General features: G+C 35.7%; 1 long non-coding RNA gene across 1 annotated transcript; it reads right to left on the reverse strand.

Moving 5' to 3' along the window:
- Positions 1-2295: 2295 nt before the first annotated feature.
- Positions 2296-17371, reverse strand: LOC129053669 (uncharacterized). The gene is made up of 4 exons (XR_008518438.2): positions 9090-17371; positions 6716-6819; positions 3447-3538; positions 2296-2400 (listed from the first exon to the last, which is right to left on the reverse strand). It is a non-coding gene; the product is annotated as an uncharacterized LOC129053669 (long non-coding RNA).
- Positions 17372-19298: the final 1927 nt, after the last annotated feature.

The following is a 19298-nucleotide window of genomic DNA, read 5'->3' on the forward strand; positions in this document are numbered from 1 at the left end:
ACTTTGGTGAATCTGACAATTATGTGTCTTGGAGTTGCTCTTTTCAAGTACTATCTTTGTGGCATTCTCTGTATTTCCTGAATTTAAATATTGGCCTGCCTAGCTAGATTGGGGAAGTTCTCCTGGATAATATCCTGCACAGTGTTTTCCAACTTGGTTCCATTCTCTCCGTCACTTTCAGGTACACCAATCAGACGTAGATTTGGTCTTTTCACATAGTCCCATATTTCTTGGAGGCTTTGTTCATTTCTTTTTATTCCTTTTTCTCTAAACTTCTCACTTCATTTCATTCATTTGATCTTCCATGACTGATACCCTTTCTTCCAGTTTTTCTTCCAGTTGATCAAATCGGCTACTAAGGCTTGTGCATTCATCACGTATTTCTCATGCCGTGGTTTTCAGCTCCATCAGGTCCTTTAAGGACTTCTCTGCATTGGTTATTCTAGTTATCCATTCATCTAATTTTTTTTCAAAGCTTTTAACTTCTTTGACATTGGTTTGAATTTCCTCCTGTAGCTCAGTAGCTTGATCGTCTGAAGCCGCTTTCTCTCGTCAGTCATTCTGCGTCCAGCTTTGTTCCATTGCTGGTGAGGAGCTGTGTTCCTTTGGAGGAGGAGAGGTGCTCTGATTTTTAGAGTTTCCAGTTTTTCCGCTCTGTTTTTTCCCCATCTTTGTGGTTTTATTTACCTTTGGTCTTTGATGATGGTGATGTAGATTTGGAGTTTTGGTGTGAATGTCCTGTTTGTTTTCCTTCTAATAGTCAGGACTCTCAGCTGCAGGTCTGTTGGAGTTTACTGGAGGTCCACTCCAGACCGTTTGCCCAGGTATCAGCAGTGGAGGCTGCAGAACAACAGATATTGGTGAACAGCAAATGCTGCTGCCTGATCATTCCTCTGGAAATTTTGTCTCAGAGGAGTACCTGGCCATGTGAGGTGTCAGTCTTCCCCTACTGGGGGGTGCCTCCCAGTTAGGCTACTCAGGGGTCAGGGACCCACTTGAGGAGGCAGTCTGTCCATTCTTACATCTCCAGCTGCGTGCTGGGAGAACCACTACTCTCTTCAAAGCTGTCAGACAGGGACATTTAAGTCTGTAGAGTTTTCTGCTGCCTTTTGTTTGGCTATGCCCTGCCCACAGAGGTGGAGTCTACAGAGGCAGGCAAGCCTTCTTGAGCTGCGGTGGGCTCCACTCAGTTCGAGCTTCCTGGTCACTTTGTTTACCTACTCAAGCCTCGGCAATGGCAGGCGCCCCTCTCTCAGCCTCGCTGCCACCTTGCAGTTTGATCTCAGACTGCTGTGCTAGGAATGAGTGAGGCTCCTTGGGTGTAGGACCCTCCTAGCCAGGCGCAGGATGTAATCTCCTGTTTTGGGGTCAGGGGAGTGGGGAGGGATAGTGTTAGGAGATATACCTTAGCCGTTTGCTAAGACTGTTGGAAAAGTGCAGTATTAGGGTGGGAGTGACCCAATTTTCCAGGTGCCATCCATCACCCCTTTGACTAGGGAAGGGAATTCCCTGACCCCTTGTTCTTCCCGGGTAAGGCGATGCCTCGCCCTGCTTCGGCTTATGCTCGGTGCGCTGTACCCACTGTCCTGCACCCACTGTCTGACACTCCCCAGTGAGATGAACCCGGTACCTCAGTTGGAAATGCAGAAATCACCCATCTTCTGTGTCGCTCATGCTGGGGGCTGCAGACTGGAGCTGTTCCTATTCCCTTATCAGCTTCCATTCCAGCCCACAAGGACAAAGGTGTCACATACATATCCACTGTGGCTAACCTGTCCTCAGCAGGGAGTTTCCCCAGTACTACTCTCCCCTGTGTTCTGAGCCTACTTGCTTCTTCGTAATGTTTCCACTTTCTGTCCCACTCCCTAATAGATGATTTGTCCTCTCTGCCCAGCCCCCTAGTTCTGATATTTGGATTGTCTGTGATCTGGGTAGTACTTTGGAGGTAGAACCAAAGCCTTGTTGATTGATTGGATTGGGAGTTTCTAACTAACTTTTATTAAAGGCACTGATTAAGCATCTATTATATAAAGTAAAGTAAGATTATGATCCAATAAGGCAGATTCCACAAGTAGCACAAGAAGAATTGGTTTCTAGTACACTTCATGCTTCAGGACAGGAAATCCAGAAAAAATTCTGTGGTACGTTAAATGTGTACTGTAAGTTTCATTTCCATGTGAAAACTGTAGTTAGCTAAAAAGTACATCCATGAAGAATCCTGATTAAACTTGTTTAATCCTGGTTAAACTAGCTACTAGGTAAACAATAATTTCACAACAAATCAAGAACTCTGAAAAGCATTTCTTCTGAATATTTTATTCAGAAAAAAACACAAAAAGATGAGGCAGAAACAAAAATCCCAGTCACTTGCAGTATCTGTCGGCTTTCAATTTGGCTCTCCTGTTTAAACAAAGAAAAATAATAAAATTAATCTATGTAAAACATGCCATATATATTCAGCTGCTACTAAATATAAAAAGCTTTAAAACTGTGTGTTCAATTTTGGTTATTACCACAACACTTATATTAAAATATGTATACTTTTAAATTTGGTTTCTATAAAAAATGGATTCTAATCTTATAAAAGTTATTTCCTAATATTCAATAAATGTTGCCTAAGGGCTTTTTCAATCCAAATAGCAATTTTAATTATTCCGGAATTTAAGGATGCTCTGAATTTCCATTTTACAGGGTGAGAATGCTGTATTATTACAAGTGATAAAAGTTACAGGACATACAGCTTATTCTGTTTTAGAGTCCACATCCTGATTATATTTTATATCCTCTTCTTGATTTCTTACAACTAGATACATATTCATTTGCTCAGCTGGAAAAAATTCTTAACATTATTTACTGACTTTAGGTATGAACTCAACCAGCTAGTTAACAGGAAATATGTAATTAAACATTGCCTTTATCAAGTAATGTACAAAAAGGGTAAGAGTAACTTTGGAACATACGACTTGAATGAGCGGCTGGTGATTATCAAAATCTGGCACTTAATTGATTTATACTTGTACACTCACAGCTAAACATCTCTGTTTTTCTGTGTTGTAGCTCTAGGACATTACTTATCTACATAGGAAGAGTAATAAATAGTAATAATGTGCTAGGATGATTAGGAAAACTGAACCCTCAAGAAAAAAAAGCATTTAGCTCAGTGCTCTGTCCTAGAGGCTACATGGTGTTGCCTCTTCTTGTCCATCAGTTTTCATTTTTTCAGACAGGGTCTTGCTCTGTCACCCAGGCTGGAATGCAGTGGTGATCAGAGCTTACTGCAGCCTTGAACTCCTGGGCTCAAACAATCCTCCTGTCTCAGCCTCCCAAGCGGCTGGGCCTACAGGCATGCACCACCATCCCCAGCTAATTAGGTAATTTATTTTGAAAGCACTTTGAGAAGCACTTCACTGTCAAATCTGTAGGTCTAAAAGGAAAAGCATACATACACATAATTGATTTCACATTGTTTTACATTTCCTTTGTCTTCTTCTGGAATGTCATCTTTTTTCTTGGTTTCTCTTTCAGTGCAGGATCTAATCTAGATATTGGAAAAGAGAATCCAACGGGTTATATGTTTATCTTCCACCTTCCCCACTTTACATATCACATAAGAACATTCGAGATGATTTCTTATGCAGAAGAAAAAATTAACTGAGCAACAATATTCAGAAAAAGACCTGTTCTGGCTATGTGTTTTTACTTCATATATATAATCTATATGAGTAAGTGCTATCACATGCTTCCTCCTCAGCCCTTGTGTCAGAAACACTACAGACAAAATTATTTCAGAAACATTTTATACATCAGATCCTGCTAGGCAATAAAGCAATCATTAATTTAATTTTGTCCTCCAAGTGAATACACTAGGATCAAATTATCCCTAGTAGACAAGTGTCATTTGATCAGATTGAAAGCTCAATAGCTATTTTACATTGCACAGACTATTACCAAACTATTAAAACTTTTAACATTACACAACTTGCTTTTAATTAATTGCAACCCACCTCTTTTAGTAGCTTTTTATGTCCTCCTAAGTTGGATAGATGTTTACTATCACATGTCATAAGTTAATTAATCTGCATTCAACAATTAGGATCACCCACAGAACAGGCAATGGGCAATGGTAAGGATTCATGTCTCCTAAGGGATCTCTGTGGCCAGAGTCCAGTTTCAGAGCTGCTTAGAAAGTGATGACAAATAACATGTTTGTGCCAATGACATCTTTGTGACAGTTTTGATTTGAGGTGTCCCAGACCTCAAAACATTCCCTGCTAGGGCCTGTAACACAATGCTACCTTTAGTAAGAGGGATCTGTGTTCTGGTAGATAAGGCAAGGTCCTAAAGGTGAAGGGCTGACAGAGATTAATTAGGACAGCCTGCAATTAAATGGTACGAAAAGTGTCCTAAATAATCACTGTTCAGATATTCCAAGTAACTGACCAACCAAAGAGACTCAGAAAACTTTGTATTTCATCTGAAAATTGCTTTAAATAGTGAAAAATGCAATCTTTGTGTATCTTTGTGTCTTTGTATAAGTGAACAGCACAGCATATGTTTGCAATTGTTGCCTTAACACTTTTGTGATGATATCCAGATGAAAAAAATTTAAACATGATACAATAAAATATAAATAAATTAAATTAAATGCAAGTCACAAACCCATCTGCATTTCCTCAATGACCTGCTTCCTGAGAAGCTATGTGCTATGAAATACTGAGAGTGGCCTCTGGAGTCAGCTGAGCCTGGGTACACATCCTGTCTTACCACACCTTGAAATCACTGTGATTTCCATGAACTGACTGACAAAAACCACGAGGATGTAAGGAGGGTCAGAGGCTGTCTTCCTGTCTGTAAGGCTGGGCTCACATCCACCTGACAGGAGCATTATGGAAATTCAAGACTACAACGCATGTGCCGGATGCATGCAGTGAAAAAATATAGCATTTCACTTCTCTAACTGTAAGAAAATATCTACATTTTAGATTGAAATTGTTTGAGCTTTAGATTTGAAATTATCTGAAAACAAAACTATTCTAAAAAGAAAATCAAACATATGACCGGAAATCTAACATGAATCATGTACAGAGAATTGAGAGATGCTTTTAAATTACACTGACAGTAGAGAAAAATGTAACATAAATTTTTATGCTCTAATTATAAGAATGAAGGGCATTTTAGAAAAGGCATTTGCCCCCTCTCTTAGAGCCTTCCACTCTGGCCCCCAAAATGCCAGCAAATCTGGGTCAGACTGGATGCAACTTGTGATTCCCAACAGAGACAAACAAAGCAAGGTTCACGATGCTCAGTACTGCGTTGGAATGCCAAGACACAGAAAAACCATGTGGCAAGAAGGGGGGAGTTATTCTTTAGACACATCCTGGTATATGTTTATCATTAAAGATCAGTCGCTTTTGTGAGTCTAAGAAATTAAGCCTTAAATGTTTTCATCAAATTCCAGTTAACTACCTGATTTACCTAGGTTATATTAACAGTATTATTTAGAATTTCACCTTGATATGAAGATGTCTGTTTAACTTTTACAATGATGTAAAACAAACAGTAGGATTAGGGAGGGCACAGGCCACTGGTGAAATGGATAACGCATCTGACTACGGATGAGGGAATTTAGCCTGGAATAAGGAACTTTTATTTCCAGCTTAGTGAGGCACACACATTTTAAAAATAAAATAAAATCATGTTTTATGTGATTCATGTTTCTCCTAATGCAAAGAAGACAGGTACTATTAATAAAAATATTTTTAAAATGTAAGGGCTAAGGCCCCAGAAGTTCTGCTATGATTTTTTGTTTCATAGAGTGATTATCATCACAGAAGCTCAAGCATTACATAAATACAAACGCATATACCCCGACCTGGTAATTCTGCTTCTGGAAATTTATCTTCAGGTCTACCCGCACATCTACAAATTGATGCATATTCAATGTTACGTACTGCAGCACTGTTTATAAGAGCAAAAGACTGGAAACAGCCTAAATTTTCATCTATAAAAGACTACATAAATTAAGGTACATCCCTAAAATGGAATATTATGTGGCTGTTAAAAAAGAGAGAGAAAGAGAAGAAAAGCAAGAAAAAGAGAAAATTTTGTACATTCAAACTAATAGTAGAAAACTCTCCAAGATACCATTTTAAGGAAAAAAAAAATCAAAAGCTGAGAAGACTATAGAGGAGGCTGCCTTTAGTGTAAAAAAGTTGAAAATTATAAATGTATTCATATGTTTATAAAGAAATTTTAGGAGGCTATAAAAAAAACAAAGGGAAAGAGGAACAGGAGCTGGGACACAGGTGAGTAAGATGCATGGCAGGCATATGTCTTCATCTTCATATGCTTTTATTTAAAAATGTTGGATCACGTGTACATGTTATCTATTTTAAAAATTAGATTTTAAAATACAAGCAAGAAAACAAGAAAATGAAAGCTTAAAAAGAGCATGTGGAACTACCAGAAAAAGATACTAATCCATGGAGATAATGGCAAGGTAGCTCCTAGATGCACTGATTTCTCTACCACATTGTATAAACAAGCCATCCACTATGGCATTTATAATTAAAAATGAGTCTATTTGAAACAGCACATTATAAAAAGCTATTAACTAAATCTTTAAAGTGACAGTAAATGATGATTTAACATTTTAAAGAGATACAGTCACATCGCATGTGTGAATGCAGTCATCCGTATAAAATGTCATCATTACCTTGATCATTTCTTCTTCTCCTGCTGTTTTACTTTTTGCTTCTATGTCTCCTGCTTCATTGCATCTAATAAAGCAGCATTTGAGGCCAAAAAAGCCATTTTCCCCTAAGTGAAACAAAATAACAAAATAGCCATGAGGATACTTCTTCTAGAAGAAACATTAAGTGTTTAGAGTGAATTAATTTTTCCTCCCGGATTTAAAAATCACAGAAAAGAACTTAAGAAAGGAACGTGGAAAATATAATACAAGAACATATAGAAAAGGAAACCAAAATCACCTTTCATTTTACTATTCAAAGATTACCACAATAAACATTTGTAGTGTATCTTCATAGTAGGACTAAATTCTAATTAGATGAGGTAGGATTGCTTCCTTTCTAAAAGATCTATGGAAGATAAAACTGTTTAGTTCTGTTTGAAAAATTAACTTTAAAGACAGGAACATAATTATGAATGCATACTTTATTCAAATATTAGCATTTTAAGTAACATTTATTTTCTTCAGAATTAGAAAACATGAAAAGGTATATACAATGCCTTTGGTGTTTTGACTTTAAGAATCAATGTCTGAGGGACTTTTGTGTGTGAAAATAAATATTCATATACTTTTTTAGTTGTTTAATGTTTGATGTATTACACTGCTATTAAACAAAACTTTGAAAACTGATTTTCTTGTGTATCTAAATCTGGGTTATAAATTTGGTTAGCTTAACTCCCGTAACAAATAAAATGTTTATTTATATCTTGTATTTCGTTGATTCTTTTGGAAAACTTGGAATACCATAACATTTAGACAAAATATTTATAAATACAATGATTACAAAATATGTTAACCTTATATCACATCCAGTTAAAAACGTGCTGATAACATGGATTTAATATCTTAGTCAAGTCACAAGGGCTGGATGGTCTCTCATCTGGATGGCTCCTGGTGAGCCGTGGAACATGGCGGTTCACATCGCATGGTGTGGTCCAGGCGATTTAAACCTGTGCCACAGATTATTCGGCTGAGTCCTTTTTGCAATAGAGTTTTAAGACCCTCTTTCATTTAAATTTAAATTTTTGAAACTTAGTGTCCTTCCTAAAATAAAATGAAATGAACTTTCCTAAAGTGTTGTATTATTAGTACTATCTAAGTCATCACCCTGGCCTTATGAAATATTGGCATTTTCTACTGGTGTAACTTTTATTAGAAGTATCTCATCATAACTAGTAGGATCATCTCAAAGCGGTTGCAACACATTACAGGTAATGAAATCAATGTAGTGTTTCCTGAAGTGTATTGGGTGGGTGGGGGGGGGAAAGGAATACACACAGACACACAGAGGAAGGGGTAAAAGAGAATAAGAAATATCAAGGTGCATAACACATGGATAAGTAAGTATTGTTAAGTACAACTCTTGCTTCAGTTATACATATGTGTGTGCTGGGCTGCAATGTAAAAATGCATTTCTCAATGGATTAGGTCAAAATAGTTTTCAAGTCACTGACAAGATTTTATCCTAGGGGATGAGGAACTTAGTCTAAGTGATTACCTCTTTCTGGTAGGATGTTTGTTTAATCTGTCATCTTAGAAAACACTGCTGACTTCCTATTTTCAGTTCATTATTGTATACTACCAAAGCTGCTACTCAAAGGCTGAGCTTATCTTCTATTTGCTTGTTCTGCGTGGTGCCCACTGGTCCTTACTGTTTCTGATATAGTTATCTACTTTTTAAAGACAGTTTAGCACTCACATATTTTTGTTGAATCTTTACTTCTCACACAAACAGAAAAGGGAAATTATGTATTCTGTATCAACAAAGATTTAACAAAACATCCATATACTACAACTGTCTACTTACTAAAATTAAGAATTAGTATATTATCTTTTTTCTTCTTATATTAAAACTATCTTTTCATAAACTATTAGCTTATGAACTGAAAGTCTTTTAGAGATAATTTACTTCAATGAACTATAATTATTTATATTTTATACGCAAATTGTCACAACTTGGTATTAGCTGGCTCCACAGTTCGCTTACAGTCTGTAATGTTTCTGAAAGCATCCATGATTTCTGCTACAAAGAAGATACTTAGGAACTATTCTGTTTTCCTACTCTGAGACCTAAAATTGACTGGTTCTTCAATGGTAATGAGATCAATATCTAGGCACTAAGGGTATATAGAAATAATTGTGGGCAAAAGTACTAATGCTATTTTTGTTGCACTATATTTTGAGATCTCTTTAAGGCTCTATGTTCTTACTGATTTATTCCAGTTTAATATATTATACTATTGCATCCTACTGTTTCTTTTTAAATATATTATGATTGACTGGTACAGACTTTCTGTTAAAGTGACAGGAAGATTTTATAAACAATAACAGCACTTACATTTTGAAAGACTGGTTCCCCCTGTTCTCTTGGTCCAATTGCATCTGAACGCTCAACAACAAGTTCATCTGAATTTATACCAAGTTATTTTCCATAGGCAGATTTCAGGGCAATTCTATACATTAATAAGATAGATAAAAGTTAAAAACTGAGAGAAAATTAATTATAGAACATCAAAACAGGACATGTGTATGTGTGTGGGTGTGTACATATCTAAAATTTCAGACTGGACATATTCCAAGTGTTCAAAAGATGCATGTGGCTGAGTGGTGACTCACTCCTGTAATCTCTGTGCTTTGGGAAGCCAATGGGAGAACTGCTTGAGGCAAGAAGTTCAAGATCAGCCTGGACAACAGAGTGAGACTCCATCTCTACAAAAAATTTAAAAAGTTAGCTGGGCATGGTGGTGTGCACAGTTTTAAATTTAGTTTTATATTTTGCTTTTTTAATATAAACATTGTACCTTATATATTATGTAACAAATATTTTCAAAATTCATCATTCTTCAATTATACCTCTTTAGTTATAAAGTTCAATAATACATTACTAAAACTTACCTTTTCGCTTATCATAAATAGTTCTATTTACATCTATTCTGTATATAAAACTGATTTATCCTTAGAAAAAATTCCCAGAAATAATTGGATCGAAGGGTATAAACTATAAAGTTCTTATGTCATCAAACTGTTTTCCAGAAAATGTTGCTTCCATTTATATTCTTACCTCAAATTAACAGAGTATGTTTTGTCTCATGGATTTTTTTTTAAACATTATGACTCTAAAAAAATACTTGAAAACCTGATATGGAAAAAAAACAGTATCCTATTAATTTGCATTTTAGTAGTTAACTAGAATAACAATTGTTTTTCTTTTCCTTTCCTTTTTAGTTTTTAGATTATCTGGTAATGTCCCTTGTCCATTTTTCTATTCAGATCTGATTGTTCGCAATTTTTCTACTGGGGTCTTCAGTGCTATGAATTCTATACAAGATACATATGAAGAATAAAAACTCACTGCCTATTAAGGTTGTTGCAAATATTTTCCTCATTTGTCAGTTAATTTTCTTTATAATCCTTTTTTGTTTATAATTGTAAAGCAGTTTAAAACTATTGAATTTTTTCTTCCTCTGCTTTTATTCTTTGCCTTTCACCCTACTTATCAGACTTTCAAAGAAACTCTAGAAATAATCATCTTAATGTGATTTTTTAAAATTATGATTTCTTTCACCTTACCAAGAATCTCCTCGGATGCCAGAATTGACTTTTACTCCTTCATACGTTAATGATTATATAATGGAAATCATTATCGTGTTGATATAACCAATTACTAAAATATGTAAATTCACTTTCAGTATCTTTTACCCAAAGAATCATTCTATACTTCTGCACAAAGTGAGAATTAAAAAGGTTATTTTATAAAATGACTGGAAAAATAGTGAGTAAAAATATTCTTTTGGTCGTTATGATGCTGTAACATTCTCTGCTGGTTTCAACAATATTCCTTTTTTTAGTCTTCCTGTTTGTCTTTAGACTTCCAAACAGGGAGTTTAAATATCATAGCAACAATGAACCAGGTTTTTTACTATTTGATTTATTTTTTAATCTATCTTATTTGGTGTGTGAAATTATTAATCTTCATTTTTTAACTTACACATCTTTTTTCCAGCCTAGCATTATATATTGATAGGAAATCCACTAAAAGTAGATCACAAAATCTACTTTTCAAAAAAGCTATTTTGTTTTTTATATCAAAATTACCATGGGCTTAAGACAGATACTACAATTAAATTTTTAAAATAACTGGTTACTAATTATATTACAACATAAGCTCACCTGGGAATAGATAATTTGACAGCCATAAACTGCTCTGGAAGACTAAGGCCCTCATCAGTTATTGGAGAAAAAAAATTTGAAAATAAATTTGACATTTGCTGTAAATATAAAGACATTATTTTGCTTTAAAAAATGTGGTTATTTTCTTCTGCAATTAAAGGTAAGAATATTCAGATATACTGATGTCACTGTAATACTATATCTTTGGAATCAAGATCTATTTTACTTTCTTTTAACTACAGTGTTAATTTTATACACTGAGTAAGACAGGGTGATTAATGCTTATTTAATAACTTTCGAGATAGCTTCTCTTTATGTTTTAAAATACAGTCATAAATAAGCACTTATTTAAAAAGCTAAATGCTTTCATTTATTCAATGGATGGCCTTGCTGACCAAATGATACTGCTTTTTATCTTCTAATTACTTTGTATCTCATTAGTGCTTCCTCTAGTGGACTAAAGAAAATGAGGAAACTTCAAATTGTTAAATGCACCCAGGTTAGTTTTGGTAACAGGTCTGAATAAAAAAGAAATTCAAACATGTTTGACTCAAATAGGTTTTCTTTTTTCTTTCCACTTACTATTTTAATTATTCATGTTGTTTTGACTTCCAAAGATACTCTTCTGGAACTACACGGAATGTTTTCCAATGCTTATATTAGAAAGAGGGACTTGCCAATGGCTGGTAAATATTAAGGAATTAAAAAAAAATGGAAGAGTCAAATGCAATGGTTCCATTCCTTTGGAAAATGTTTGAGACTAGTTAGAGTTTGGCCTAAGTGAATGAATGTCCTAAAATCTACACTTGTGGCAGGATCTTCCCTTCCAGACACAAAGCTTTTTTGCGTGGAGCTCCCAGGGTAAAAAGACCATTGTCGATTGCATGTATATAGGTTCCCTCATCCATTTCAATGGCTATGGTTCCTGAAATTTTGCCAAAGTTTTTTACTCTCCACCAGATTCCTAAAAAATAAAATTGACATTTCAACTTTATATTTTAGTTTTGACACAGAGTTCTTTGTTATTATAACTTAGTTTTAAAAACTTTTTATTTTCAGTCGTAAGAAATCATACAAAGATCTCACATATCCTTTACTCGCTTTGTCTCAATGATGACATCTTGTATAAGTATCATACACTGTTAGAATCAGGAAACTGACATTGATATAATCCATGAAGCTTATTCAGATTTCACCAGTTTTACATGTGTATGTTTGCATGTATCTGCACAGATTCATGCAACTACCAGCACAGTCAGAATTAGGTTTTTAAAATACAAAATAGCAACATACAGCCAACCATGGGGGTGCATGCCTGTAATCCCAGCTACTCGGGGAGCTGGGAAAGAGAATCACTTGACCTCAGGAGTTCAAGGTTAGAGTGAGCTATGATCACTCCACTGTACTCTAGCCTGAGTGACAGAGCAAGGTCCTGTCTGAAAAAAAGACCAAAACAAAAGACAACATGTAAAACATACAAATTGATATATGGAGAATGGTCTCTCTCATGATAGACCCCAGCCATCTATTCATGCCTGCTTTCCAGAGGCAATGCCTATCATAATGTTTCTTAAAAATGCCCCTACAGGAAGACTTTCTAGCATAGTAATCTTTTTTTTTTTTTTTTTGAGATGGAGTCTCACTCTTTCGCCGAGGCTGGAGTGCAGTGACGTGATCTTGGCTTATTGCTACCTCTGCCTCCCGGGTTCAAACAATTCTCTGCCTCAGCTTCCCGAGTAGCTGGGGTTAAAAGAGCCTGCCACAATGCCCGAATAATTTTTTTTTATTTTCAGTAGAGACGGGGTTTCACCACATTGGCCAGGATGGTCTTGAACTCCTGACCTCGTGATCCACCCGCCTCTGCCTCCCAAAGTGCTGGGATTACAGGTGTGAGCCACGACGCCCGGCCAGTAATCTTCACTATGAGTTTAGACTGAAAGCAAAACGAGCAGAATCTGTGTCTACGTATACTAATTTCCAATTTGCCAATAGAAATGTTAGACTCTAGCAAAAATTATTTTAACGGTTGTTATAAAAGTTTATATCTTAATGTTAAAAATTATACTCAAACCTCCTCCTAAATTGCACTTTAACTAGAGTAGAAATGAGCCAGTCATCAACTGGATATGACATATTAAGGAATTCTTGTTAATTTTACAGGGTCTGATAATGACATAGTATAATGTATAAAAATAAAGAACAAAACAGGTGATGAGAGAAATACATATCACGTTAAGAAATGTACGTTTATGTACTTATGGGTAAAATGACATAATATCTGTGATTTTACTTAAAATTTTCCAGGAAAAAAATGTGTGTGTGGGTGATTAAGTAAATGAAACGAGATTGGCAAAATATTGATAATTAATGCTGGGGCCTGGGCACATGGGGACTCATTATATTATTCTATGTATGGGTTAGTTTGGATATTTCCATAATAAAAAGGTTTTAAAGATTCAGTTAATTCCACTGCACAAAATTCTCTATTCAACTAAACATTTCATGCCTTTCATAATCAATTTTAAAATACATAAAATTTTAGCTAAAGTGAAGTTGGAACCTTATCTAACACCAAATACAAAAGGTAACTTAAAATAGACCAAAGACCTAAATGTAAGAGCTAAAGTTAGAAAACTTTTAGAAGAAAATGGGAAAAGCTTCACGACAATGAATTTGGCAATGATTTCTTATATAGAACATCAAAGGCACAGGCAACAAAAGAAAACATAGACAAACTGGACTTCATCAGAATTAAAAACTTTTGTGCATCAAGAACCACTGTCAACAGACTAAAAGGCAACCCAGAGAATGAAGAAAATATTTGTAAACTACATACATTATAATGAATTAATGTCCAGACTATATAGAGAACTCCAAAAAGACAAACACCACAATTCAAAACTGGGGAAAGGATATACACGGACATTGCTCCAAAGATGATATACAAATGGCCAATAAGCACTTGAAAAGATTCTCAACATCACTGGTCACTAGGGAAATATAAATCAAAACCATAATGCAATACCACTTCACACCCATTAGAATGCTATTATCAAAACAAACAAAAAACAAAAAACAGAAACCAAGAAAACCAGAAAAACAAATGTTTGGCAGGATGTGGAGAAACTGAAACCCTCTGCAATGCTGGTGGGAAGGTAAAAGGGTGCATGCATTTAAATGCCACTGAAGTGTATACGTAAAAATAGAAAAACTGGCAAATTCTATATTCTGTGTATTTTACTTCCACACACACACAAAACCAGTGGAGAAAAAGAACATTAATCAAAATTAAAATTTCATCTAAAGACGATTAGAAAGCAATAAAACTAATGACAATTTAGATGATTGAGTTATAGCTGCAATTGTTTTCAGTAAAAGAAATAATGCTTTATTCAGAATCATTATGAACAGTGTTATGATTAGCAATTCTTATAAACGTAATAGTTAATAATTTTAAATTAGTTTTATTTTGTATGTTCTATGACACATTCACCAAGTACACTTAATATTAAATAAAATCACTTAAATATAACATCTCATTAATGTTTTGCAAATGAAGAAGAAATTTCTGGCAGACAAGCTCCTCAAAATTTTCACACTCTGTCCAAGTAGGGAAATGACACAATAACATTACTTATAATATTGTCAACTGAAAAAGAAATTACTTTGAGCAGATGCCAGCATTTTTTCTCAATGAGATTTCAAAGAATAAGAAAGCTAAACACACTATCATCAAGAATTAAATGTGAGCATTCTGCCTACTTTCTGCAAGTGGCCTACATTCAACCTTTGGAGGTATGCTTATATGTTTAACGACTAAAGTAACATAACATAATACTTAACAGTGCCACTCGGGGGTTTTAGCTGTGAAAAAGCAGTGGATCCTAAGAACAGTGGGCACTGAAGTTGCCTGTCTCTATGTTAGGTTACAGCTCAAGCTGTGTATATGCTGCAGACGCCCAAGCTGAATTTAAGAGAATCTGCTCTAAAACATTACCTGCTATTTAGACACATGCTTAAAGTTATTTCCTTTTAAACCTTAGGCAGATGGTGAAATAATCCCGCTGTGTTGTCTCACAACGCATAATAAAACTTTACACATATTTTCACATAGTTTAGAATGTTTACATATGTCTGCCATGCCTGTAATCTAGCACTTTGAGAGGTGGAAGCAGGAGAATCACTTAAGCCCAGGAGTTCAAAATCAGCCTAGGTAACAAAAGGAGACCCCCATCTTTACAAAAAAAATTAAGAAATTAGCTGGGTATGGTGGTACAAGACTGTGGTCCCAGCTACACGGGAGTCCGAGGTGAGAGGATTGCTTGAGCCTACGAGGTCGACAGTGCACTGAGCCATGATCACGTCACTGCACTCCAGCCTGAGCAACAAAGCAAGAGCCTGTCTCAAAAAAAAAAAAAAAAAAAAAAAAGGCCTGATGCACCAGTGTCATGGCTGATAAGATACTACCAGGGCACCCTCATTCTAGCATCAATGCTGTGTGACAGCTCACCTCGCCTTCTGACTAACCCAGTGCTTCTGTGCTAAGGGCCCCTTTAAATCTCTGCCTTCATTATTTGCTTGCCACAAAGGAAAGATATATCTTAGATTTGGAAATGGAATTTTCTTCCCCAATCTTACTGTAGTCTAAGTACCCTTCACAGACCTTCTATTAACCCATAGCTTACTTAGCTTTAGTTCCTGGGTAAATCAAATCTGTGTTTTGCAAACTACGATGTTGTAAGTTCAATTGCTTCTGAATCTAGCAGAGCTCAGTGAAACTCCTTGCTTACAGACATGCTCATTTTTATGAATGTCACACATGGTATTCTCCATGTGAAAGACAGAATTTCTTTCATCCTATTTACCAATCCCTTCAGATCCTTGTGAGCATCCAACAGAAAAGCCTTAAAAAATTAAAAGGTTTTTTTCTTTCCCTTCACAAATAGACACATGCTTACTTATACGGCAAGTTTAGAAAATCCACAATGCAAAAGAAGGTGGAAGGACAAAGAGAAAAAGTCACAGAAGGACTTCCTCTTCCAGCCAAGATGGACTTGCCCTCCCACGATGACCAATGAGAAAACTGAAACTGGATAGAATATTTGAGAAAACTGTTTTCGGGGATTGGAACACAGGCAGAACAGGACTGTGATATTTGAGAACAGGAAAACACAGGAAGCAAATCTCACACACACTTCTGTTTTCTGCCGAATGGCAGTTTCTTGACCACACAGAGAGAGGTAGAGACCTCCAAAAATGAGGCAATGTCACTGTCACTAAGCTGAGAGTTTTGCAGTGCTAACATGTTTGGAGTTTATAGAATAAGGTACAGGAGAAGACGGAACTACATACAGGTGAGGCCTCAAAAGTGTATGCAAAAGTTCTCTGCAGGTCTGGGGCCAGGGGCTGGGGGGAGTGCATACAGCAAACCGGCTCCACAAGGCCTATACAGAGTGGCTGGCACTTCTGAGGGCTGACTGGAGATGCCAGAGATCACACAAATTTGGGACATAGCAGAGTGGTGAGAACTCACCAAGTATACCTAGAACATGTGACAGAGGCCCATGAGGATGAGCCTTTCCTAGAGTAAGAGTCACTGTCTAAGTCTACAGGCAAAAACCTAATAAATAAGCACAAACTAACAAAGGCCCAGGCTTGACAGGAGGAAAAGGGTGGTCAAATAATTTAACTAGGCGTCAAGACATTTAACAGAAATAAAGGTTAAAATGTTATGAAAATGAAAGACTGAATTTATAAGGAAGACTTAACAATCCTAAATGTGTACACATGACAGCTTCAAAATACTTTAAGCAAAAACTGCTCAAGGAGACAGATCTAGAATTACAGCTGGAGATTTTAACATAACTCGCAATACATTGCAGGATGAGTAAAAAATCAGTAAGGACCCAGAAGATGTGCATAGTCACAAGCTCCACCAGTTCATCTAACTGACATCTAAAGAACACTGAACCGCCGGGCGCCACGGTTCACATCCATAATCCCAGCACTTTGGGAGGCCGAGGCAGGCGGATCGCCTGAGGTCAGGAGTTTGAGAACAGCTTGGCCAACGTGGTGAAACCCCGCCTCTATTAAAAATATTTAAAAAATTAGCCAGGCGTGGTGGTAGGTGCCTGTAATTCCAGCTCCTCCGGAGGCTGAGGCAGGAGAATCACTTGAACCTGGGCGGCGGAGGCTGCAGTGAGCCGAGATAGTGCCACTGCACTCCAGCCTGCTGGGCAACAGAGCGCGACTTCATCTCCAAAAAACAAAAAGAAAAAAAAACCTGAACCAACATCTGCAGAATACACATTCTTTTCAAGTGTACATGGAAATTCACTAAGAAAGTATGTTCTCAAACTATACTATGAATGAATTAGAAATCAGCAACAATAACATACCTACAATATCTGTATGTAGTAGAAATTAAAATCAATACACTTTTAAATAACTCAAGTGTCCATGAAAAGAAAAATCAAAAGGAAAACTAGATGATATTTTGAATGGAATGAAAATGAAAGCAAAATGTGTTGACTATAACTAAAACTAAAGTGGAATGAAGAGATCTAACTTCCTTCTTAAGAAGCAATAAAACAAGAGCAAAGAAAACTGAAAATAAGTTAAAGGGAGGAAAAAAAAAGACTGAAAATAAATGAAATAGAAAATGAAAAAAAGAGAAAATAAGTAATACTGAAACAGGCTTGTCCAACCTGAGGGTTGCATGTGGCCCAGGCCAGATTTGAATGCAGCCCAACATAAATTCATAAACTTTCTTGAAACATTATGAGATTTTTTTTGCTTTTTCTTTTTTTTTTTGGCTTATCAGCTTATCGTTAGTGTATTTTATGTGTGGCCTAAGACAGCTCTTCTTCCATTGTGGTCCAGGGAAGCTAAAAGATTGAATACCCCTGTACTAAAAGATCATTAATGATCTAAAATAAGTGATCTTATAAAGAATTGATAAACCTCCAGCTAGACTGACTGATCCAGGAAAAAACAGAAAAAACACAAATTACCAATATGAAGAGACTGCAATACAGATTAGATTCTACAGGCATTAAAAGGATATTAAAGGAATATTCTGAACAATTTTATCCCAATAAATCCAACAACTTGGATGAAAGGAAATTTTCCTAAAAGACACAAATTACCAAAACTGACAACAGAAAAATCTGAAAATATCTCTTAAAAAATCTTAATTCTCCCACAAAAAACTAAAACTAAAACAAACAAAACCCTCTAGGTTCAGATGACTTCACTGGTATATCCTATCAAACATGTAAAGAAGAAATCATACCCATCTTATACAGCTATTTCCAAAAACAGGGAAGGACAGCACTTTCCATCTAATTTTATGACACCCAATATCACCTTGACACCAAAATCAAATAAAGACATTACAAGAAAAGGATACAAAAGTCCAATATCTCCCATCAACACCAATATAGAAATGTTAAAAAACAAAAAACAAAAAACAAAACCTAGAAATCAAATCTAGCAATATCCCAAAGGACAATGCACCACAATCAAGTGGGGTTTATCTCAGGGATGTAAAGTTAGTTTAAAAGTTGAAAATGAAACCAATGTAATTCATAGGCAGAATGAAGAAAATTGTATAATCGTCTCAACAGATACAGAAAGAGGCATTTGACAGCATTAAACATCGTTATGATAAAAACTCCCAAGAAACAAAGTTTAAAAGGAATGTCCTCATCTTGATAAAGGTTTTCTCTGTAGACCCTACAGACATCATACCATATGGTGGACTACTGAAAGCTTTCTGCCTAAGCTTGGAAACAATGCAATTATGCCCATTCTCGCGACTTCTGTTGAACACTATGGAAGTCCTGAACAGTATAATAAACCAATAAAAAGCAAGACAAGACATAAGGATTAGAAAGAAAGAAGTAAAATGATAGTCACAGGAAACATAATTGCAAATTTCTTTGTTTTCTATATAAACAAACCACTAGAAGTAATAAGTGAAACAGAATTATCAGACTACAAAGTCACTATACAAAAATCAATTGTAGATCTACGTACTAACAGCAAAAAACTGGAAAATCAAATTCAAAAGTTCTATTGACAGTAGTGTAAAATTATAAAATACTTAAGAATAAATTTTTAAACAGGCATGCAAGACAGCTACATTGAAAATTATGAAATATTGAGGCCCAGTATTAAGATGTTGATTCTCCCCCAAATGATCTGGACTCAATACAATTCTCTGAGAAAATCCAACAGACTTCCCTGTAGAAATTAATAAACTAATAGTTAGTAAGTACAAAGTTGGAGGTCTCACACTACCTGATCTCAAGACTTCATGAAATTATAGCAATCAAGAGAAACATACCAACAGAAAAACAGACAATCGATAGAA

Source organism: Pongo abelii, chromosome 15 (genome assembly GCF_028885655.2).
Source record: "Pongo abelii isolate AG06213 chromosome 15, NHGRI_mPonAbe1-v2.0_pri, whole genome shotgun sequence".
Classification (NCBI taxonomy): domain Eukaryota; kingdom Metazoa; phylum Chordata; class Mammalia; order Primates; family Hominidae; genus Pongo; species Pongo abelii.